Here is a 25,709-nt window from a genome sequence, read left to right as displayed (position 1 = left end):
CTGAAATTTTTTAAAAGGACACCTCACAAGTGTTGTCTTAGCACATTAATTAGATCAGTTGTGGCCCAGTGTGAAAGACTGTATGCGTGAATGTGTATGTGCCTTCAAGTCTCCTGTTGACTTAAGTCATCCTCACAAATTTCAGAGGGTTTTCTTAGACAAGAGGTGGTTTTGCCCATTCCTTCCTCTGAAATATAACCTACAGCACCTGATATTCCTTGGCAGTCCCCCATCCAAGTACTAACCAGGGCTGACCCTGCTTACCTTCCAAGATCAGTGCCTTTAGGATATTTAAGTCTGTGTAAAAGATTAGGTTGCAGCAAAAAATACTAGCATAAAGAACTTAGCCTGTGAAGATAATAAAAGACAGCAGTTACTTTATGTCTACAGAATGCAGATACTATATGAACTTCAGAACTGTAGTATCACTGATAGAAGCTTGTGACAAATTTCTTATCACAGTGAGTGAAAGAAAGATAAAGGAAAATTCTATATTTACTTTCTGTGTATTTGAGTCACTTGACGCCAGAATGCAGAGAAATTTTCAAGATACATTTCTCACTCTATAAGGTTTGGAAAGTTACAACTTTGCCGTTCATGACGATGAGAATGCTGGGCATCCTAAAGAGGCTGTTCCCCTAGGAGAAGTTATTATTTATTTGTAACATTCATGTGAGCCAGTGGAGGGAAAGTTCAACTGTTTGTAAACCAATGGATTCTAGATACTTTTTAAAAAAATCCCACGTGGGAGGGTGGCCAGTCTTTATACTGCCATTGCTATGCAGCAAATGGAGCTGTTGGAAAGGAAGCAGCTGTGTCAGTGCCCCAGGAACAGGGAGCAAAGGGAGAGAGCTGTCTATAGAGCCTTCCCCCCTATTAACATCTCAATAAGAGGCCTTGCCAAGGCAGCCTGAGCTAGATGACTCCATCATGCATAACTGCAGCCTTCCTATGCAAGAAAGGAAAGCAGTTGAGCTTGGAGCAAGGAAAGTCTTGCCTGCTCAAAATGTCCCCCTTTTCATAATGCAGGCCTGCTCCTTTCTGAACCCTATGATGTCTTAGAGGGAGATAGATTCTTTTCAAGAAGAGGATTGTCAACTCAGCTTTGACTGCAGAAGCTGGGTTTCTGATTGTGTGGTTGAGATGGGAGCTGGTCTCCCTGGCAACCCAAGGCATTATGATTGTATCCCTGCGAATTTTCATTAAGTCCAGTCAAGGTCTCTGTCTTCTATGTGTCATTAGCTTTACAGAAGGTGACCTGCCTGCCTTGACCGCCCTGTTCCACTGGAACAATGACTGTGGCAACCAATAGGGGGAGGACTTTCCCAGGGTCTAAATCTACCCTGGGTACACTTTTAAAGGGGGGGGGGGTAGAGAGACTTTAGTGTGGAAGGTCGAGATCTAATTTGTGTGAATTTTATAGTTCAAACAATCTTGGTAGTTTTCATAACCAGAAAGCACACACTTCCTAAATGTGCAACAATAGTAGTAATGGTGGGTCGGGAGGAGAAACAAAATAAAAAGTTTTATCAGATTCATTCCAGTTGTAAAATCTTTTTCTTTTCTTTTCTTTTTTTCTCTTTATCTGTGCATGTGTGTTTTGAAATTTGATGCCAGAAGTTAAGTGATGAAAATAAATATAGCATTGTGGCTTATTGTGCTGCTGGAAAAGGCTGGTGAGCTGGACAGAAATCCAAACCATTGCAAACTACCCTTAAACATTTTATGGTTTCCTAACTGGTGTGCACACTCAATGCTTCCTCAATTTTCAGAAAAGAAAAAGTTTATTCTCCACTTCCATGTGGACTAGGAACTCAACATCATGCCTTACTCATACAACATGATGAAATCCTGTCTGCGAATTGTTAGTTACCTGAGACTTGGTTTATTAAGCTCAGCTTGACTGAACTTAATAACTATACCAGTTTATGCTGAAGCAAAAAGCTATCATCTTGATATGTATAGGATATGTATGTAAGAAGTATACCAAATTTAATTCTAGTGAATATTTGTAGTGTATAATGCATTGATTCTCTTAATCCTTATTTGGTTTGATGATGGATTTTCATGAGACAGACAAAGGAATAATGCTACTTATGTAAAGGATTTGGACAACGTAGCATTGGCAACTTTAGCTTTCTTTCTTCATCCTCTTGGACTTGTAAACTGTTACTTTAAAAACCACCCTTTTGCAAAAGCTGTTGGCAGAAGAATCTACCTTTCACTGTTTGGGCTATATCCTTGTTATTTTAGCAAACTGTGTGCAAGGTTGCACCAATTGGGAATCCCTGAACCAGAGAGCATTCCAGGCTTTATTTCCTGGGCTTTTGTTGGTTTAACATAGCAGGGTATTTGTGTGTGCATGAATACAAAGTCAGTGGCAATATTTACCCTAATACAAAAGGGTGGGGGGAGCTCTGTAAGGCAGTAGAAACTGCAAACAGAAAAGCATCCTGGATGTGAAAGGTGGCAACTGTCTTGTCTTTGTCCTTTTGTGTGCCTCCTTTGTGACATCTGGCAGTAGAGCTCTGTCATAGCAACTGAGCACCCAGACTGGAGGAAAGGGGGCTAGGATTTTCAGAAAGGCAGGTTGTATGCCCCAGGTCTGCTCAGAGAAAACTACCTTATACCAGGTCAGGCTGTTAATCCATTGAATCCAATATTATCCATTCTGACTGGCAGCAGCTCTCAAGAGACTCTAGCACAGTTTTTCTGATTGGCAAAAATTTACCCTAAAACATCAGACTCCTGCTGGAAATGTTACAAGACACAAGGAACGTGGATCCATGTATGGTGGAGATGTTCAAAGTTGGTTAAATATTGGAAACAAGTTCATATTTTAATAGAAAAGATGTTACAGATTAAGTATGAAATGCAGCCAGAAATATATTTGTTGAATATGTTAAATAAAATACCCCCTAATATTGAAAGAAAGTATTGGAGAGTTCTTTTATATTTAATAACTGCTGCAAGATTAACAATAGCTCAATACTGGAAAAGTTCAGAAACACCACAAATAGATGAATGGTTATTTAAATTAACAGATATGATAGAAATGGACAAATTGACGGCGTGCTTAAGACATAAGGACGTGGAGAAGATTACAAATGAATGGTCAAAAATAGTTGAATTCTGTAAAGAAAGATGGAAATAAGAGCAGGAATCTATTTTTACTGTGTTAAAGTACTTATATGTAAAATGACTATGTAGAATAAGCTTATTGAGGATAAATCCTAGGAAATGATATTATTGTACATGAAGAATCAATGTTGAAATTTTATCGTTTCATGTAGGTCACTCAAGGGGAGGAGGAAATTACTTGTACTAAAACTTTAAAGGGGGAATTCTTTTTCCAACATGTGGATTGAAATCCCCTGTAAAGTGTTTGTTTCTTTAACTGTATTTTTTATTTTATAAAAACTTTTAATTTTTTTTTTAAAAAGAGAGACTAACACAGTTTTTAAAATCACCTACTAGTCATTCTATTTTTAAAAGAGAGATTACACTTTCTCTATACAAATTATGTGCTCTAGCACTGAACTATGGCTTCTTCTGCCCCATCATTCCCAGATATCCTTGGCTGCAGTGGTGACATCTCACTACTGTCCTTGATCTAATTTCCAGCTACATTTTAAATCCACATTTCTGTTGTATGTTCTAGGTGCAGCCTACAGAACTGTGTTGTATGCCATAATGCAGTAATTGAGAAAGGAGCTGACATCAAGGACTGTTTGATCGGAAACGGTCAACACCTGGAATCCAAGTGTAAGTGGAAGATTTTCTTGTAAACCAATAGTAGCTAAAATTCTTAATCCATCATAACTTCCAGGGTTTATCTTTTCCTAAACTGAGGAACTTGTATGTGTACAAAAACTTTTATTAAAAAAATCAGTAAACTTAATTGAACACAATTTTTGTTAAAATAATTGTTTGAAATAAAGGTTGTTTAGGATCCTGCCCCAAATTAAGGGATTAGCAAAACTTCCATTGGTCCTATTGTAGATAAAAACTGTCCTTAAAAGGATGACAATAATTCCATCATGCATAAAGAATTAGGTAGTACAAGGAGTTTTTAGACTACTGCTTTCTGTCATATGTTGTGCCAGTTCTAAATTAGCACTGCCCCAACTAAAACAGGTATGATGTAGTAGGATGAATATTCAAAAGCATGCAACAAAGCTGCAGGGAGGCACACACTATAGAGTGAAGCTGATGTTGGGAGAGTGATTAACTGCATATCTATTCCCTAATCCCTGTTTATTTTCTCTTCTTTTGGGTTCTTAATTGCCTGGCCCACCAGTCTAAAACTATAATGTGAATTATGTAAAAGAAAGAGAAGATGTAGTCTTCATCAGCCTTATTTTAAACACAGGGTCCATTAGAAACTGTTCACTGCAGTTGAAGGGGTTAGTGATAGTTTCAGTAACTGCCCCTTCTGGATTGATGATCCCCATCTTGATGAAGGACAACGTGTCTAAACTATCTGCCCAACGCTTTAAAATGAATCAAGAAGATTTGGCAACTTCTTGGTTTTGGGTGTGGGGCTCTGACGAAAGCATTCCATTAAGTGGTTCATTTGTGGTGGAAATGGATGGCCTGCCTTTTTCATCTTCTCAAGCTGTGTGATTTTTAGGTCTTAACTGTCTGTAATGGAAAGGTTGGCTTGGTTTGTGTATACATAGTTTATGACCCCAGTTGCAGAAGTGTTTACACTGTTTTTTATCATTTGATGTGTATACAAATGCAATCAGTTCTCATGGGTGTGCACAGACACCATACAGGGTTTCTGATAATTATTTATCATGTTGTTTGGATATTAAAACTACCACATCCACAACAGTTTGGAGTGGACAATGTTTTAAAACAATAAGAAATGAATTCCTTATTAAAAGAACCTTATTATGATTTTTCCTAGCCACATATGGTATGCTAGGCTCAGACGTTGAGCTCTTTCACACTGCAGTATTACAGTACCTCAAGACCCCTTTAATGTCCATGACTGCATCTTACAGAACCCTGGGATTTATAGTCTGATGAGGTGGTTCCTCTCTAGAAGCAAATTCTATATACCCCATAAATCTATAAATCCCAGGGCAGGAGTGAACTGATTTTGTGGTTCCCAGGACCCACAAGAGTAAAAAAAAAAGGGGGGGGTAAGGGGGGTATTTCTATTTGTTTACATTCTTAAAAATGGAGAGCAAGCCCTCCAGGACGCTGATCTTCCTCCTCTCCCACCCCCACTCCATTGGGACTCAGGAAGCAGCAGCAACACCAGCAGCAAGGCAGTGAGTTGGGCGTGGCCTGGAGCCTTCCCCTTAAAGGGCATTGCTCCACCCTTTCGCCCCCTTTGTGAAGACCAGGCTGCCCATGGCTCCTCATATCTCTCCCAACCTGATCCCCATCCGTCCCCTCCCTATCTCCCATGTTCCCTTCTTCTGCTCACTTTGGAACTGTCGCTCCGCTGCTTCAAAAGCGGCAGTACTTCATGATTTTTTTTCTTTCTCGCTTTCTCAATCTTCTTGCTCTGACCGAAACTTGGCTCCCGGCCCATGATACTGTTACCTCCGCTGCCCTTTCTTATGGCGGTCTTTCTTTTACTCATTAAAGCCGTCCTGAGGGCAGAGGAGGAGGGGTCGGCATCTTATTGTCCAACGCCTGCCAGTTTCAACTCCTTTCTCCCCCCACTAGCTACTGTTTTTCTTCCTTCGAATCTCACTCTATCCGACTCTTCTTTCCTTTACAGCTCCATGTTGCTGTCATTTATCGCCCCCCTGGTTCTGCCAACCAATTTCTTTCTGATTTTGAGTCTTGGCTCACATTTTTTCTTTCATATTCTGTTCCCTCTCTGATTCTCGGTGACTTCAATATTCACATTGATGATCCTACAAATTCTTCAACCTCTCGCTTCAGTTCCCTCTTAGCTTCCTTCGATCTTCTACTTCACTCCATTTTCGATTAGATTACTGTAACCTTCTCTTGGCAGGGCTTCCTCTCTCTCACCTCCACACATTGATTTCTGTTCAGCACTCAGCTGCTCGTATTATCTCACTCGCTTGCCGGTATGACCATGTCTCCCCCCTTCACTGGCTCCCCTTTTCCTTCTTCATTCAGTACAAGCTTCTCCTGCTCACTTTTAAAACCCTGCATGGGCTGGCCCCTCCCTATCTCTCTGAACTTCTATCTCCCTACATCCCCACTCGTTCCCTCCATTCTGGTAGCCAAGGTCTCCTGTCCCAGCCCAGGATTTCCACAGCCCCGATCCAGATTTGTCCCTTCTTGCTTGCTCCCCCCCACTCCTGGAACCTCCTCCCCTTACAAGCACGACTCAACACGTCTCTAACCAGCTTTAGAGCCGAGTTGAAGACCATATTGTTTAGGGAAGCGTTCCCAGGGAGTCTGTGATTGTGACCTGGTTGTTTTGATGCTTGACTCAATGTTGGATATTTCCTGTTTTAACGTGTTTTCTTATGATGTTTTTAATTTGTTGTTTTAACTTCTAGAATGTATGCCATAGGCAGGCTTTTTATATATTCTTGATTTTACTTGGTTTTGTACAGCGCCGTGTACATTTATGGTGCTTTATAAATAAAGCTAATAATAATAATAAATAATAATGGCCAAAACTAGACAGAGTGCTTCTTTTCTAAGTCAGGCTTCTGGTTGCACTGTATTGTTGTTTCTGTGCCTTGTGTACAGTGCATCATTAAATTCAGTTCAACCTGACATTATGTGACCTTCACACTACAAATATTGAGTCCCACGTTTCTGGCCTTTCAGATTATTTTCTGTGATACAGCAGTACCCAGTTCCTTGAGAAAACCATGTTGGGTTCAGGGTTAGGAATTTGAACATACCTTTTGCTTATTAATAATATTGGAAATTGAAGAACTGGAGTCTGTCAAGAACAGCCAAATATATAGTTTCCTGCTTTCCATGTTGACAAGATTTTTGCTATTGTTTTGTATTTGTAAATAATTTGTAATGGTCAAGATTATTAGGTAATTCATATCCAAGAGTTGAAAATTATCTCTTTTCCTGTGCTTCTAGAACATATAGGCAAATTTACTCAATCCCTATCAGATTTGCTGTAGTCAGTAGCTGGAAGTAGCCCCTTCATCATCCAGTGTTATTTACTTTCTTCCAACAGAAACCATGCCTAGGTTAGGAGGAAGCTTGTCACCTAGAGATTTAAACTGTGCTGCTATTTTGCTCTAATAATTAACCCTATGTATACAGAGGATTTGAAAGAGAACAGATTTTGAACATGGAGGTCTATCCCAAACTAGAATATACCACAACAGGAAACTGCTCAGTGAGGCTTGAGGTTCTCTGTAAACAGCCCATGTGAGTCAGAGACCTTGTTGTTAGTTGTCCAGTTCACCACTTGACATTTGTATAATAGCAACTGCACATCTGGAAGCCCTTGGAAATTTAACTCTAGGGAATTGGCTGTGTATATGCAGCCTACAGTGGCATCTGCACAGGGATAGCTCTGCAATAACATAAGAAAAACCAATTTTGAAAGTTTCCATTTGCATTCATCCTTCTCCCTCCTCAGAAGTAGGCACAGAAGCTCTTAATTGACCCTTAACATGCATTTGAAGATCCTAACAAACTTGTGTTTTCCAAAAGCAATGGCATTTTGCTGTTGAGATTGTAGAGCTGTGCTTTACAAGCATGTCTTGACTTAATTTAGGGACTTGTCTGCAAACAGTAACTGGCCAGCCTGTCTTGCTCAAATAATAATTTAGCATTCCTTCCCCCTTCCATTTGACCCAGCTTGCAGTTACACTGGTACCCCAGGATACGAATGCGCCGCCTTACGAAATTTCCGGGTTACGAAAAAAATCCATTCAAAAAAACTGTTCCGGGTTACGAAGGTTATTTCGGGTTACGAAAATTTTTTTGGTGCTTTTCGGCGCTATTTCACACGAAATCGCGGCTTTTCCCCATTAGCGCCTATGGCTTTTTCGCCTTACGAAGTATTCCGGGTTACGAAAGCAGCGGCGGAACGAATTAATTTCGTAACCCGGGGTACCCCTGTACTGCTGTATCCTGGAATTTACTGAATTTTATTCCTTCCCAACAAGAGAAGAGCAAGCACTTCTTCTCACTGCTTGCATCCCAGACTTCCTTCTCTTCCATTAATCTAAGTGCATAGGAGGAACAGGCCTGACTAAGCTTGGCCAAGAAGGCTGCTCATTTTAAGGATCACAGTTGGGGCTGCTGCCATTTTTCCTTTCTTCCCTGATCATCTTACAATATGGCTGTTTTGGCAGAGGCATAGAAAGATGTAAGTTCAGGTTCCTGAGGCAAAGCTATGACCTAGTTGTTTTTGCCATTGTTTGAGTCATGAATATTTAATTCCTGTGGATATCTGTTCTGCTCCCATTGTTGTGTTGTTTTTTTCATATTTCTTTGTAAAACATTTGCTTTTCCACCAAAGCCTCCAACATTTATGCAAAGAGACACCAATTAAAAAAAAGTCTAGCAATGAGATATAATTTAATTTTGGCTCAGCAAACCTCTCTTCTGAATATCTTTCTAGTGCTTGTCCACAAGAGAGTGGTGGTTGGCCAAGTTGGATTCTCAGAAAATTCTGTATTTAAGACGTTTTGTATTAAAACATTAAGATATTTTGCTGATCGTATGGCTGTTTACCAAACTGGCGGACAGAACAATGTGGCTGAACTGAAGAGATGCATTAAGTATCTCTTTCCCCATTGATCATACCTGGGATCATTCAGAGCCACTCAGACAACTGACACACTCCTTCTTTGCAATTTCTGTCTGTCAATTAATAACGTATATCTAAGTGAGCACTTAATTCTAGGAGCTGCAGTTGCTCCTAAGAAGTGGCTGTACAACTCCATTAGCTACATCAGACCTCTGGGCCTTCAGTGGGGCCACCCCTGAATTGTCCAAATAAACCCTGAAAGGAATAGAGACAGCATTTGCCCAAAGTTCCCTCTTGCTCTACCAATGCAAACAAACTGGCCCCACCACCTGTTTCCCTTCTCTCTCACCACATGGAGTTTCCAGAGCTACCCTGTCTCCTGACCTGCTTGCAGCTGCTCTCTGAGACTGTGAGTGTATCCCTTCTGTGTCACACAATATCCACCAAATGAATAAGGAGGGAAGAGGTATTCCTTGCACTGCCTTGAGCCACCCAGTGTGTGTGTATACGTGTGTACACAACCTTTCTGTAACTTTATTCACACCCTCTCCCTTCTGTTCCTTTTTGTTTTTAATATACTAATTCTTATTGTTGTTAAAACCATATCTGTCTTTTAAGGAGCGCTCATATGCAGCAGAGTCTTTCAGCACTGGTGTATAATAGAGCAGTAACTCCGTGCCAGGAACTGTTTTCTATTTTATTTTAAAGGATTTATAAAACAGTGTATGTAATTGAGTGAGTAAACTGAACATTTTCTCGAGCCCTTGAGGGATGGAACTTCGTGGTGGTCCTGGATTTTGGCCCTAACCCCATCTCTCTTCTCTTCTCTTCCCACATACACACCCTCTTTCTTCTTCTCCTCTTCCTCCTCCTTTACAGCTTAGCTTTGCCACTACCAGCAGCAATCTCTCTGGGTCTAATTGAGCAAACAACAAGGTGATGCTTTCATATTCCCTGTGAAGGCAGGCTCTCTAGGAGAGAGGCTGCCAGCAAATATCAATTGTCCAGTAGAAGAAATAACTGTTATTACTGTATAGTACTATGATGGAAAGTCACCGTATTTATTCAGATTACAGTTTCTTTGCTATGAAAGGTGAACAGTCTTCTAGATCCCAAGCTTTCTGTGAGGCATTCACAGCCTGTCTTTTCCAAGCCATTTACTTGTTGCAGTGCTCTTCTGTTCCCAGCAGAGATTCCTGTGTAACATGTGACTCATTCTCCAAGCCATTCAGGTTGGAGCACCCAGAACAAATGGGCCAGGCAATGCTCCCTCACCGAGTGCTAATCAGACATTTTGATGTTGCTCTGGATCTGCTTGGCACAGATGCTCTCAGTCTGAAACAGTTTGTGCCAAGCAGAGTCCAAATTCTGGGACCCTTTTGAAAAGTACCTTATTTAATCCCCCTCTTTTCTTTGCGGCTTGAATGCAGCTGTAGCCCTGCCAATGTCAAATAAAAGACAGCCTGGTAAGAAATTTCTGAGAAGGTGGAGAATATGTAAACGCCTATCTGGGCTTGAGAATAGGGTGATGCCAGCTGAAAAGTAATGCCTCTCGACCTAGGACTAAAAACTCCTATATAGCCCTTTTCTTCCTGTTAATTCTGGGTCCACTTCTGTATAGGGCTAACAGAAGGGAGTTCAACTCCTTACCAGTGGGAGGTTTGCTTGGTTGGGGCTGAGCTGTACTTCAATTTCTACTTCATTCTCTTTATTTTGGCTGGTATATTTTCAAGCTGATATGTGGATATTCATCTGTCAGGCAAGCTGTTGGCTCGCCTCTGCCTTTGTTGCTGAGTAGCAGTAATTTTTTTGTTTCTGTGTGGCTTTGAGTTATTTGTAACTTGTGGTGACCCTAAGGCAACCCTGTCACTGGGTTTCTGGGGCTGGGAGCATGTGACATGCCCAAGGTCACCCAATGTGTTTCCATAGCTGAGCCTGGTCTCCAGAGTCACAGCCCAATACTCAAACCACTATACCACACTGGTTCATGGAAATAACACATACTTGTACATTCTTTCATTAGCCACCATCTGCAGCTTGATCAGTTTTCTTTCTTGAACTAAAACAAATAGTTTAAGCACAATAATACATTTCGTAGTTTTCTATTTCCTCTCTTAGGTTTCCTCTTGAACAAAGTATAAGTATTAAAGTCTTTCCTTTCCCTCAATACAACAGATTTTTTTCTTTCTTTCTTACAGCTAAACACATTAATGAAGTTATAATGGGTACTGATCAGCTGATGGAAATCTGAAACAAAACTCAAGGATGGTTTTCTGACTGCCTGAACCTGCATCCCAGCTCTGGAATCTGTTTCCTGTGATTACTCCTGTCATCACTGGTATCCACCCCAATGTCATCATTCAATTTACACCTTAATAAAGAAATATTTACAGTGACATCTGTCTATTTGTCTCCTCTGTTTGGCTTTTTCCCTACTCCTCCCCTCATTAACATGCATGCAGCTTTGCAGAGGGTGATATTGGTTCCTGTAAATCCAGTGAATGCACTGTGTTGCCAGCCAAGCTAAGAGCAGGGACCACACAGATTGTGCTCAGTCAAAAAGAAAAGCTTAGCTGATCTCATTCTGATGAAGGTGCCAGCTTTCTGAGTTCTAGTACCTTAGAAAAGCAAGATAGTACAGGATGACTCAGTCTTAAGACTGACTACTCGATGTTACAAAACGATTAGATAATAGTGGGAAGGGAAGCAGTAAGTGCAAGGTGATGTACGGTAAGAAAATTATTCTGAACTAAATATACTTTAGTTCAGAATTAGCTGCTCCAACTCAAGCAAAACATAACATCTGTGTCCGTAGTCTTAAAATCACCAGTACAAAGCATTGCAACCCACAAAAAAGAGGAGAAATACTGCAAAAACAATGCATTTATAAGCCAACAGTATTTTGAGAACAAGTTTAAATGTCAATGGATCCTACCTGAAAATAATATATATATAAAAAGAATGTTGTACAAAAAAGCAGAAACAATTTGTGAGGGTATGGAATTCCTTCCATTAGCAAGTTAGGAGTTTTTCACTCAGTTCATAATATGAAAAACAAATTCTTGAAATTCTGTGAGTCAGAGGTTTGTCTCTTCTTAAAATTTCTGATTTGCAAGAATTTGTCTAGCAGGAATTTCAGAAACACATCTGAACCTGGCTATTCAGAGTCAAGATGTACTTCCAGCTATTGGCTCAGAGGTATATTGGTTCATTTTCATTAGGAAATATGTTCTTGATCTTTTCCTCCCTGAGGGATGAAGCATTTTTCTCCTTAATTTTATGCAAGAGAATCAAAATTAGAATCCAGCCCTGCCCAGTCCTTCATAAATGAAAATTAAACCACATTAAAGAACTGGCTCAGAATGGGAAAATGGGAAATAGCTGTCTCAGATGAAAGATTGCTTACTCTCCAGTTGCATCTTCATGCCACTTTTGGGGTACTCTTGTGTGGCCCAAATTAACCCCACAGTAGGTCTAATTTCATACTGTATTAAGTGTGAAAAGAGGGCCCAATCCAATATGGCACTGGCCGTGAAGTGTGAGTGCAATAAAAATCCTTCACTTCCCACAGCAATCTTCAGAACTGCCCTAAAATTGGTTTTTCAGCCCTTCAGATCAGGAACATGAGGTTTTTTGGTTAGTCCAGAGCAGCAGCTGTTACCCTCCAAAATGTTAGATTGCAATTCCCATACTCCCTCTCTATTGGCTACACTAGCTAAGGCTGATGGAAATTACAGTTGAAAACCATCTAGAGAGCCCCAGTTGTCCTCCCTGCTACATCAGGGGACAGAGGAAGCATTGGTGTCCAAATTAGAAATATGGTTCTTAATCTGCATTTTCTTCTCCTTGCAATTGTTACTGACTGTTGGAAGAACAGACTTTTTTCTTTTTTGCCTTTTATGACCCGCAGGTGCTTGGGGCGAGATAAAAGTAGATTATCAAAGCAAGGATTCGCTCTTGATGTAGTCATCGTGTGTGGCTGTACAGCAGTTATAAAAAATAATTCCAAATAATGGTTCCTCCAGAAATCACAAAATCTTTGCTGGAAATTTAACCCTTTAGTAGTCTGAAAGTGAGATTTAGGAATCTGGTCTAAACAACATATGTTTCAGACGTCCTTTGGTAATAGCAGTACTGTTTCTGTGTTCGTGTACCTGTAGTTCTGTCTTCTAAGAAAGGAGTTGATGGGTTACAAGCTTGTGTGATCCACATTAGTACTGCAAGGTCAACTGACCAGAGCCACAGCTGGTTTGCAAGACAATCATTCAGGCAAGAGCCACTTATCTATTGTTCCTCATGAACCGTACACTTGGGATGACCTCATGTGCAAGCACATACAATATCTATATGTTTTTCACTATATAGATATTTTATAACACTAACATTTAAAGCTGGCCAGTACAGAAAGATCCAATTGAAAACCTAGAAGCTGAGAGACAAACAAGACACAAGAAAGACACTCCTGGCAGAGATTGGGGGCAGGGGAAGTGCTTCCTATCATAAAACTATTGGAAGTTGGAAATATTTGGCAATACCCTTTAAATTACCGGTAGAGCCTGACTTTTTATTTTAATTTGATTTATATCCTGCCTTTTTTCCAATACAGATGACTCAAGATGGCTCACAGCAAATGTACAATCATGCAAATTAAAAACAACACAAAAACATTAAAATATATAAATATATATTGTATGTTTTATATATATTACATTTAATATAGTAAAAGAAATAAATATAACCCTTATTTAAAAAGTTAAAACAATTTATAAAGCAAACATTAAAATAGTAAAATATATTTTAAAAACTCTATGCAAACCTTAAAATCTGAATGTAAAGAGATCTTGTAGCACCTTTGAAACTAACTGAAAGAAGGAAGTTAGCAACATGAGCTTTCATAGACTTAAGTCTACTACCTCATATGCATCTGAGGAAGTAGACTTAAAGATTACAAAAGCTTCTGCTGCCACCTTCTTTCAGTTTGTCTTAAAAGTGCTAAAAGATCTCTTTAAATACTGATTTTACAGACTAACACAGTTATATCTTTGAAATCTTAAAATCTGAATTGCACAGCATTTAAAAGCCTAACCTTTTTGTTTGGTTTTTTCCCCCTGCTGCAGAAAGAAGAGCAAGGATGGGGCTATTCTGGAGAATTCTGATCTCTCTAGGAAGGACATTCCAAAGTGTGGGAGCAGCCCTCCCCCTTGTTCCCACCAAACAAGCCTGAGGGTGGTGGGACAGTGAAAAGGGCCTTTCCAGATGAACCCAGAGCCCTTCAAATAACCTGGACCCATATAGGAGTTTATAGGTCAAAAACAGCACTTTGAATTGTGCCCTGACTTGCTTCCTGCCTGCCACTATCATAGATGGCATCCCCTTATGGGCAGTTTCCCTACCCACATAATTCAACTTTTGCCTACTTTGACCCTATCTAGTGGAGTAGTCTTGTATTCTTGGTGTCTTCTTTTTTTATTCTACAGTAGTCTTTTCACAGTGTACATCTCTTTCAACATCATGCATCATATACTACCATAAGTATTGGTTCACACTGGTCCAAAACACAGTACTGTAATAATCCAGTATGACTGCTTTAATTCCCCTGGGTCAAATTAGGGGATTCTGGGAACTATAGTTTTGAGACATTTAGCCTTCTCTGTCAGAGAGCTCTAGTGTCACAATAAACCACAATTCCCAGGATTCCCTAGCACTGTGCCAGGGCAGTTAAAGTGGTGTCAAACTGGATTATTTCTGCAGTGCTTTGGACAGTGTCTCCTTCACAAAGGCTGACCATCAAGAGGGAATTTACAGTCCTTGCTCCTTTTACTTACAATAAAGTCATGTCTGCTATGGGTATTTGTCACATACCCCAATCCTGAAGTCAGTGGAATTGGAGTGTGAGCAAAAGGTCCAACTAAACAAATGATGTGGCAATGAGCAGATCCCACGTGTCATGGGAAGCTGCACTGTGTTCCCATTACACACTGGTAGCATAACATTCATTCTCTTTAAAGTGCAGACACATGAGGTTCAGACACAGGTTAACAGCACACAGTTTTTATTCTTTCTAGTTTTTCCATTCTCATCAAAACACATTGACTGTTGTGTTAACCAAAGCCAGAAAATATGGCTATATTAATCCCAATATACTCTTAAAGGAAATGGATTGAAGGCTGTGAGGCAAACAGTGCCAGTAAAAATCACACACACGCGCGCATGCGCGCGCACACACACACACCCCTCCATCGGCTGGAGAAAACTTCAGGCATCATCCACTGCACCCCATGCTATTGCTAAAAGTAGTTCAGCCTCAACTACCACACATGTTTCCCAGACCCTCCCAACATTTCAGAGATGAAAACTGGAACATGTGGCCATGCAACATCAGTGTGGTCAAGATGAAAAAAAAATGTTATTAAGAGGAAAGACTGCAACAGTTTGCTTTTGCCTGAGCCCAGTAGAAAGGGAAAGGTTCCATCCTTTTGTTCCTCTCTGCATGCTGAGTTAATTGAGTGCAAAGTACTTTTGTGCTTCAAACTCGGTTTGCAGCAAATGAAGTAAACTGAGGAGAAAGGGGGGGGGATTGGAACATTTTAAAAGCAGCTGAAAAAGTAAGACAACAGAGAATTAGCTGGGATTGTACCTGCAAAATTAGAACAGTCAGAGGCCATGGTTTCCAGCAATGTCTTAACAAGCTTTGAGGGTAGTCTTTCATATTGACAAATACACAGATCAGATTACTTGTCCATTTAATTTAGTTTCAGACCTTGGGGGAAAAATTTGAACTACAGCACCCATAATCTCTCAGATTTCCAAAATCTCTGGAGCTGTGGTCCAGAAAAGTAATTTTTCCATACTCCATATAGTACAGTATTGTCTGCTCTAATAGGCATGGACTCTCAAGGTGTTTCACATCACCTGCTAGATGATTCGTCTATGTTTCACAGGGACAGGACCAATTGTTTTCTGTGCCATATTTTCAGTAATGTGAATATAGCTTTCCTCGGTGTAGAGCTATTGCCTCTTGAACTCCTTGGCACTGTTATTGCCAGGAACAGCAAAATTCAAAGTGCCAATTTTGACCTATAAAGCACTATACAACTTGGATCCAGGCTATCTGAAGGGCTGTATCTCCTAGTATGAGCCCTCCTCTCTGTCTCAGCCTCTCAGGCTTGTTTGATGGGAATAAGGGAGAAAGAGAGAGTACCATTTACAAGCTGCTCTTCAAGCATGTGTTTCTGAAGAGCGGGGTATAAATACAAGCAATAAAATACTCTCTAAACCCCATCCCGTAATTTAATTTGTATCCCCTTACAAGTCAATAGAATAGAATTGCCTACTCAATTCTTTGAGGCCTGAGATACTCCCATGCTTTTAGAATTAGAAGATGAACAGTATCTTGACCAGTATATTTCAGTAGATACTGGTCTGTTTTGTGGTAGGGCAGCTGCTTGTAATGTAATATTACACAGCCCTATTTCTGTCAGCTTAGTTACTAGTGTGCTGCGAGAAGTGAAATTTGTGAATTTATCTGTGGGTCTTTGGAGGTGCCCATTTTCCAGCCTGGAGAACTAGCTGATAATTTTGAAAATCATGTTTGAACACAACACTGTGTTTTAAATGGACTTGATTAATTTAAGACTTGATCTAAGGCAATTCTTACCAGTGTGTTTTCAGCCACCCTGAGTGTCTGGCAAAAAGGCAACATCAGCACCAATTAATTTTTGTAATTGTGCCATGATTAAAGAGTACTTTCCTAAACACACTAATTGCAGAGAATAAGTTATTTTCTTCATTTTAATGACTACTGTATTAAGTTATAGCTGGAGGCCTAGAAATCTGCATAGCTTCAATTATACCCCAAGGAATCCAGGCATCTAGCAGAGAATCTACTGAGAAATTATTTGTATCTATGTAAATTTGCTGCATCCGGTAAAGAATTCACATTTTGTTTCAGAGTGCAGAGATCTTGTGCAGATTTTGATAATCACACACATGTGTACATGTGTGCATACATAACAATTATAACCGAGCTAGTAACCTAGAATGGTGCCATTAGTCCAATACTAGATGATTGGGAAAGAATTGCATTACGCATATGCACCCTTTAAAACAGCATATGCAACAGTTTCTTCACTTCCTATGGACAGTGTGGGACACCTGCACATAATGGGCTATGTGTTAGCTGTATAAATGCATTAAACTAAGGCCTAAATTCAGTTGCCAGTTTGGACTAGATTCATTGAACCAGAGGAATTTCCATAAGTCAGTTTACCATTCAACAATGGGTTAAACAAGAGTTAGTATAGTATAGTGGTTTGTGTGTTGGACTAGGACACAGAGAGACCAGGGTTCAAATCATCACTCTGCCACTGAAACCTATTGGGTTACTTTGGGCAAATCATATTCTCTCAGCCTTGAAGGAAGGCAATGGAAAGCCCCTTGACAAGAAAATCTTGTGATAGATTGTGGATCCCAATCTTTGGTCTTCCAGGTATTTTGGACTTCAACTTCCAGAAGCCAGCTTTGCCAACAAGCAGAAATTCTCAAAACTGAAGTCTAAAATATCTGGGGGAGTCAGATTAAAGTTTGAGAACCATGACCATAGGGCCACCATATGTTGGAAATGATAAGAAGCCACACAACAACAATTGATTAAATAGGTCTATTCTAGATGGGGGCTAGCAATTGGATTTAGACTTAGAGGCACCAAACCTGATCATAATTTCTTATCCTAAACCTAGAGGGAGGACAGGTTAAATATATGTGCCTAGTGTCTTTTGGGATCTCTGGGGCATTAGATTTTTGTAGGCCTAATTCCTTTTCTGACTCCCAGGCCAGAAGCAAAAGAAAACTGCCTGGGAAAATGACTCTGGCATATCTATGTGTGCAAGTGTAGTTCTTGCACTCTTGCTCTCATTTAGAGCCTACAACACAGCTGCCAAACCAAAGTTCAGGCAGAGGCTTCTTCAGCTATTGTCAGGATCTCAAGAGAGGAAGCACCTGTATACACTCTAGGAAAGCCCTCATCCCTCTCAGGGCTGGAAATGCAAGAATATGTCTAATCCTAAAGTATCAGAGCTTTCCCCCCCGAATGCTGAGGCTTGACCTGTGATCCTCCATGAAATGAAAATGTGCGTATCAGCAGGGTCCAACACATTTTGCTACTTGATGTGAAAAACAAGATATTGCCCCATACCTGTTAACTGCAATGAGGCCAACTGGACCAGCTCTTAAATCTTTATGAAACAGTGGCGAGATGTTAGCATCCTTCACCTTAACAGAAAACATCAGGCCTAAAGGTGCAACATTGGCTTCATGGCACACTGCTCTCTCCTTCAACATTTCGCTACAATTACAAACATTTGTCATCTGAAACAACTGCTTCACTTTACCTAACGGATCACTTCTGAGCAGGTAACACACATGCATATATATCATACTTATTAGAAAGATAGATTTAGGAGGCCCTCACACTAGAGAATTACAGTACTATGATTCCACATTAACTGTCACAGCTGTGTTTGATAGAATCATGGGGTTTATAGTTTTGTGTGACTCTACAGCCCTCCACAAATCTCAGGATTCTGTAGAATGGATCCAGTGCAGTCAAAGTGGAATCATAGTGCTATAATCATGCAATCTGAAAGGGCCCATGCAGTTGCTACATCAGCAGCATCACATGCCCCTGAGATTTCAGGCCTAAAATCCCAGAACAAGTGTAGGTCCTTGTGATGTAAGAGATAGGGCAGGCAAGAGATGGGTTAGAAATGCTTCTGGATAAGCTAATTGTACAAACGATTGCAAAGCCAATGTGGAAAAATGAGCAAGTGAGATAAAATTCAACTAACAAGGCAACATAGCAATCCAGAGATGTTGGGGAAGCATGGACAGCTGGCAGAAGTGCCACCATTCCTGTTAGGGCTCATATCCTGCATGGCCTTAGGTGCAGGAAATATGGCATGTAGGGATTTTCTCCAGGATTTATGCTGCTGCGTAGGCTATATAAATGTTCATTGCCAGTCTTTGGGGCCTTTTTCTCCCAGGCTCTGCTCCACTGCTACCAGGGCATGTATAACAAGAAGGGTTTTCTCTGGCACCTCACTAGCCTTCCTCCAAATGACATCCCATGATCAATCATCTCTCATCACTCTCCATTCCTCACCCTTCACTCCTGTTGTTTTGGTGCAACAATGCAGTATAAACTGGACACACAAACACAATTGTGCTAAGCCAGAGAGACCTCATGTTAACTGGGAATAGGTGGAGATGGGTGACCAGTTCAAAACCGCCTAACATAGAAAAATCTGATATTCGCATCTTCCAGTGCTGATCCTCCTGAGATTAATCCCCCTGCCTGGTAACCTGAGGAAGCACAACAGTTTCCTGGGACTTTAGCCAGGGCTCTGAGACCTGGCAAGCCAACATGACAACTATCCTTTCTGTCACTGCCTCTAATGTCTCAGCTATTCCAAAGGAACAATTGCATATTGGAAAAGAGGTTAACCCCAGATATGGCAAAAGCCACAGTCACAGCAGAGCAGTGGGTCTGTGAAATAGAGTTCCATGGAGTCTTGTAAACAGATAGTGTGCTAAGGTAGATTTCAGGTTTAAAAGGTACCAGAATTTGTGTATGTCACATAAACTGCCATGTTTAAAGCTGTTTCAGTCATAAAGATAAGAAAGCAATGCGCCTGTGAGGCCTAAACCTGAAGACAGCTGAGGAGCCTGGAGTTGAGCTTTTATCATTCAAGGAAAACTTGAGGGTTTAGCGGATTTTCTTGGCTTTTGTTTTTTAACAGAAAGTAAAAGATCTGCCCCCTGGTTCCTTGCCCCACACCCCCCTTTCTGCCCCCCAACAAATAGAACTAGCGTCTGGTCTTGTATGCATAAGCTAATCCTTTGTGCAACATCTAAATGGTTAATTGTGTTTGAGGAAGACGTACAGGCAAATGGGGGGAAAGAGACCACCCAGCATGAAACAGACAAGAAAGAGCAATCTTTGCAATGTTTAACCAGGGAGAGAGCAAAGTTGTTTAAAAATATTTAATTTACAACATTCCACTCTGCTGATTATAAGCCAGGCAGCCAAGAAAACGCCACTGCGTGGGGAACCATCCAGGAAGTTTGCAACAAATTCCTTGGATTGTTTTTAATCTTCCTCTGTCAGGCGCTTTTTAACCCAACCGCTGCTACAGTTAGGTTGCCAGAGGCCAGTAAAATACTGTACAGCCCATGCTTTCCTTTTCAAACGTGGTTTTAAAAAGGAAGCCTGGTTTGGGGTGGGAGTGCTAGAACTGCCTAGGAGGACACGATTTGGGTTTTATAGCTGCGTATTCATCACTGATCCAGTGGATAATCCTAATCTTATTTCTTTTGGCCAGATGATTGCTTCTACTCATTAGTTAGCTGAAGATATTTTGCATCTTTGGCCACCACGCACTGCCTGTGTTACCTCTGGAATGCAAACATATGGTAGCAAATGCAGAATGCTTTCATAATACTGTTAGTAGAAAGAGATGCTTCATATCCTTTACAGTCATCCTACATCAGTCCATACTAGATAGCTGCCTTTTTGGTCATTCTAGATTAAGAACAGTGTCCCTCAGGATATGTTGGAACCTGGGTAAAAACCCACTTAGTGACATAGCTCAGTAGATGACCTTGGATCAGTCAAGGGCTGGCATTCTGTTAATTGTGGCTTTGTTTGTTTGTTTTTCATGTTAAAAGATAGAAATTCACCATCTTCTTCAAACAATGCCCCCTTCAACTCTCAAAACTCTTCTGATTCCTGCAGGGCTCCAACACAGTCATGTAATGTCTGCAGAAGAGTGGGAAGAAGTGGGAAAGCATCCAGATGTATCTCTATAGCAAGGATAACATCTCTGGGAACTCTGAGAGTTCCCAGAAGTCATGTTTGCCATTGTGCTTCTGGCTATAGGGAATAGCTGGATACTTCTCTGCCTCCCTTCACTCTCTCCCAGCCCCTAAATAGTCAGGATGAGACAGGAGACCAGGTGGGTCCTGCAGTGGGAAGAGAAGAAAGATGGAATGGAGTTCCACCTGGCAGCACTTCATACTCCCCATGTAGGATGTCAGTCATTATCTTTCAGCCTAACCTTTCTGACAGAGTTGTTATAAGGAGAAAGTGGACTGAGGAGAGCAACCCTGGTAGCTTATGGGTCCTGGAGCTTGTGTGAAGTTGAGAGCCACTTCATTGCCTGGCAGCTTCCCTGGTGACTGTGATGACCTTCTTTGTATTTAGCTACGCTGATGCCCATGCTATGGCCATATCTGAAGGCTTACAATTTTGCTGGATATGCCATACTATATGCTATTTCCCCATGTAAGGATCTCTACATAAAGAGGGATCCAGGAAACTTGGGCTTGGGTAGGGCTTGGGTAGAGTACATAAAAAAGTGGCAGGGGGATTGTTTTGTTGTTTTGTTTTTTGTTGTTTTTTATTTATATACCGCTATTCCAAAGATCATAGCGGTGAACAGCAAGTAAGCTAATTAGCAAGTAAGCTAATTTGCCCCCCAACAGTCTGGGTACTCATTTTAGCGACCTCGGAAGGATGCAAGCCTGAGTTAAGCTTGGGCCCGTGGCTGGTCTTGAACTCGCAACCTTGTGGTTTTGAGTGAATGGCTGCAGTACAGGCATTTAACCACTGCGCCACCAGGGCTCAGGGTTTTGCAGGGCGTGAGTTCATATTACCCCCCCCCAGATAGTCCAGATGTCTGTCCATCCATCCATTTGTCTGTTTGAGCCCCCACCCCACCCCACCCTCAGCATATGATGGTAGCTGCATCCATTGTTGTTATGTTTCTTCAAGTTGTTTCTGACGTATGATGACTCTAAAGCAAGCCTATCATGAGGGTTTCTTGGAAAGTTTCTTCAGAGGAGGTTTGCCATTCCCATCCTCTGAGGCTGAGAGAGTGTGACTTGCCTATGGTCACTCAGTGGGTTTCCATGGCTGAGCCAGGATCTCCAGAGTCCTAGTCCAGTGCTCAAACCACTATGACACTGGCTCTCTATATCCTCTCTTTGTGTTTGCTCAGTCTGTGGTGGTATTACCTTCATACATTGAAGATGAATGATTTTATTGGTACAGGAAGTCGCACTACTGAGGCAGATCACAATGTTTCACACTGTCTTTGTGTTAATATTGACTGTAGCCCTTTTATCACCTGACAGCCTTGTAACTCTCATGAGCTTCCCTATACTTAGCTAGGCTTGTCCTCAGAGAGCAAATGTGGGGTCTATTGCTACAGCCATATTCAAAGCCATTCCAGTATGGCAGAACTTGTAAGAGCTCATGTTTTTTCTGGCATAGCTTTTACAAGCCCAGGGTGAGCTCCATGCCATGATGAGGTGGTAGAATATGTCTTTGTGGTGGTCAGGAATGTTAGTTCATGATGCTCATCTTTTCTGTTCATGAGAAAGCTAGAGGCAGGAGAGAAGACTACCTGATGTGTAGTTGTGTAGTGTTATTTGAGCTCAGAGGAGCCAAAGCAGTGTCTGGTCAGGATGTGATGGGTGGGTGATGAGAGGGATTGGCAGAACAGTGTATTGATAACAGATTTAAGAGCACTATGTCAGTCCTAAACAGGAAATCAGACAATATGCTTTTCCTCCTCTATCCCTTTCATCTGAGTAGAATATTGAGGGATAATATTGTGAGCCACTGTGGATCCCATATTGGGACAAAGGCAGGGTATATATTAAACCGACTGACTAACCAGTGATCTATAGGCTTTCAGATTACTACTACTACTACAACTATTATTATTATTATTATTATTATTATTATTATTTCTACCCCACCTCTCCAAAAAGATTGAGGCAGCTTACATCAATAAAATCCATACAATACAACAGAATAAAATCCCACAATCCCCCTCCCTCCTTAACCCCAAATCAAGTAGAAAATTAGGCATAATTGTATGCAGTAGAGCAAAGTGAGAAGTTGTTTCTACCCAAGGGCCACTGTTACCCTGGGGAAGGACATTGGGGACAATGAACATTTCCCTCCCGATGCCCACACATGCACTTCATTTCTACATATATACAGCTCTCTCATATGAGCACACATTCTCACACAAGTACTGGGCAACACCATGACAGGTGATAAAAGGGAGGGGAATGGCAACTGGCAGCTTCCATATCAGTGGGATGGTAAATCTGCTTTTGGTTTTAATCTGAACTTTAAGGCTTAGATGCTATAACAGGGCTGCATCAATATCTGAGGAATTATACATTCATTCTGTTACACAACCCTTGTGCTGGATGGCAACATGGTGCAAGTGAACCATGGTTTTATGCAAATACAAAACAAAAATGAACCGTGTGCACCTGCATGCACAGTGCACATCTACCTGCAACCTTAAAGTGGAGTTATCACATCAGACAAACAGCATCTAACCACTTTTGCAGGGAAACTTTAACATATGGGAGACACCAACAGGATTCTGGCCGAAAGGAGCTAGCCAACATGTTGTACCCTATCAGCATCTTGGACAGCTCCTCTAAAGTTTGTGTTGTTCAACCAGATGAACTCCTGCCACAGGTACTTCCAGAACTTTTGACACAGCAGCTACTGAAAGAGCTAACTTTGATCAGTGCTCACCTTAGGAAATACCTAGGGGTATGTGAAACAGTAATCAGTTAAGCTAGCGACTCCCCAGTGGACTGACCTGGGGGGGGGGGGAAACCTATTGAGTTGCAGCCCCAAAGTGCCAGGTGTTATTTTAAAGTGAGAGCTCAGTGGAACTTTGGATCCATCCATTCCAGATGCTTCAGGTTCCTTGAACCAGCAAATCCAAATATCAATACCTGTTGTACACCGCTTTGATCTAATTTGGAAAAGCGGTATATAAATAAACATTATTATTATTATTATTATTATTATTATTATTATTATTATTAAATGAAGGGGACTTCTAGAAGGAGGAAAAGGCCTTTGGGCTTGCTTGGCCAGATGCTTTCAAAGTTCATCTACTATAAAGGGACTGTGATGAGCGAACAAAAGTAGGACTTCTGTTACAATCCACAAACATCACCCTGCATATCAAATGTATCTCACCCACAGAAAGTATACCGCATGGAGTCAGGGTGCCCCTATAGAGTATTAACTTCATGTTAATCTTTGGTGTTATATTGTTTAAAACAATTACAGTACTTTTGCTTTCCCATGAATTTATTTCATTGTGCTTTTGGTAATGCCTTCACTCTTCTTTAGATATCAGAAAGCCTTGCTTCGTCTCTCTGATTCCTGTACACAAAAGGAAGAGACCTTAACTTTTGTTGGTACCTTATTATTATTGGTCCAAAACGCTGACAGGACCCTGAATAGTCCATGCAGTCTATCTGAGAAGTTCCTCAGATAGTAAGGCATTATTTCATCTGACAGTTCTGTAAACACTCTGTAAGGTATTTCAATCAACTTGAATTAGGACCCTTGCATGCTGAGCACAAATCCACACTCTGAAGGGCCCTTCTGAGGTTTTGGGTGACCGTTGCCTTTGGCTCCCCTCATGCTTACTGTCTAAATAAGACACAACACACAAGGAAAGGGGGACAGCAGTGAGGAAAGGAATTAAGTCCAGAACATACTGCCTATTCTTCTCTCCCTTTGAGGCTACACTAGTGGCAATTGGGATGGAGGGAGGGTGTTTGCTCCATTGCTAGGCCTAATCATAGAATCATAGAATCACAGAGTTGGAAGAGACCACAAGGGCCATCCAGTCCAACCCCCTGCCATGCAGGAAATCCAAATCAAAGCATCCGCAACAGATGGCCATCTAGCCTCTGCTTAAAGACCTCCAAGGAAGGAGACTCCACATGAAGGAGGTGTGCCTGCCTGTTCTTCTCTCTTCCTAGGCTACAGAGATCAGAACATAAACCAGTGGGTTCAAATTACAAGAAAAAAGATTCCATCTAAACATTAGGAAGAATTTATTTCCTATAAGTGCTGTTTGGCAGTGGAATAGACTGCCTCAGAGGATGGTGGACTTTCCTTCTGTGGAGGTCTTTAAACAGAGGTTGGATGGACATTTTAAAGAAGTATTTTACTTGTATATTCCTGCATGGCAAATGGTTGGATTAAATGGTCCTTATGGCCCTTTAAAGCTCTATCATTCTAGTTTTCCATTCTAGGATATCATTGTAAGTCACTTAAGTGAGTGTGTGATTGTGTGTGTGTGTGTGTGTGTGTGTGCATATATGTACTTTGCACTGCTCCTCTGCATCAGACAGGTCTGATCCTAATTATACATCTACCAATTTAGAACTTCCCCTGCTATGGTCTGTCTCCACTCCTTTCCTCACTTCACTCTAAGCATTCTCATGCCTTGAATTCTGGTGGGTCTCCAAAGGGTTTAAAGCCATTCCTGAGATTACCACTTAACTCAACAATCAAATAACTCACATTCAGAGCACAACTCTACCGTTGGCCTTTCCACTAGCATCTTGTTAGTGAGTTGTTTATTCACAGAGCTGGTAGGGAGCAGGAGCCTCCTCCTCTGTGCATGTGTCACAGATCTCGCCTGCAAGTTGTGTACCTGAGCTCCACTGGCATATTGGTAACCTGGACTGACATTGCAGACTGCTTATTTGGCTAGCTTGAAAAGTCTTTCTTTCCTATTAATTAACTCCTAGTGGGAGCTAGGGACTTCCTTCTTTCTAGCAGTGGCCTATTAAGAATCTGGAGCCCTGGGACACTGGTGAACCGCTGTGAGTTTGGCCTGGTCTCTTCACCAGAAGGTCTGAGGTGAGTATTGGGCAGCCTGTGGAAGACCCAGCCAGCATCAGTAGCTACTAGGTACAATCTTGGAACAAAAGGGTTTCTGTCCACATGCCAAGAATAAACGTCTTGCCAGCCAACTCAAACCTCCATGCTTCTCATGGTGCAAGTGCCTGGGCCAATTTAATCATCTCTAAGCTCCTTTCTTCTGTTTGCAAGTATAAGGCTTGCTTCTTTGCTGAGGAGGCATCAGGGAAAACATGCCTGTGAGAAGCCTAACACTCCCTGCCAAGA

The 25,709-nt window shown here is 41.2% G+C and overlaps 1 protein-coding gene and 1 long non-coding RNA gene across 2 annotated transcripts in view; both read left to right on the top strand.

Moving 5' to 3' along the window:
* LOC121928332 overlaps positions 1–11,073 on the top strand; it is a 33,357-nt gene extending 22,284 nt beyond the window's left edge. Inside the window, exons 2-3 of the long non-coding RNA XR_006103484.1 lie at positions 3,662–3,765; positions 10,876–11,073. This is a non-coding gene — a long non-coding RNA (uncharacterized LOC121928332). The remainder of the gene's footprint in view (positions 1–3,661; positions 3,766–10,875) is intronic.
* EIF2B3 (eukaryotic translation initiation factor 2B subunit gamma) overlaps positions 1–25,709 on the top strand; it is a 601,892-nt gene that overhangs the window by 95,341 nt on the left and 480,842 nt on the right. The window lies entirely within an intron of this gene.

Source organism: Sceloporus undulatus, chromosome 4, assembly GCF_019175285.1.
Source record: "Sceloporus undulatus isolate JIND9_A2432 ecotype Alabama chromosome 4, SceUnd_v1.1, whole genome shotgun sequence".
NCBI classification, from domain to species: domain Eukaryota; kingdom Metazoa; phylum Chordata; class Lepidosauria; order Squamata; family Phrynosomatidae; genus Sceloporus; species Sceloporus undulatus.
The sequence above is the reverse complement of the archived record's forward strand: the minus strand, read 5'-3'. Positions and strand labels throughout refer to the sequence as shown.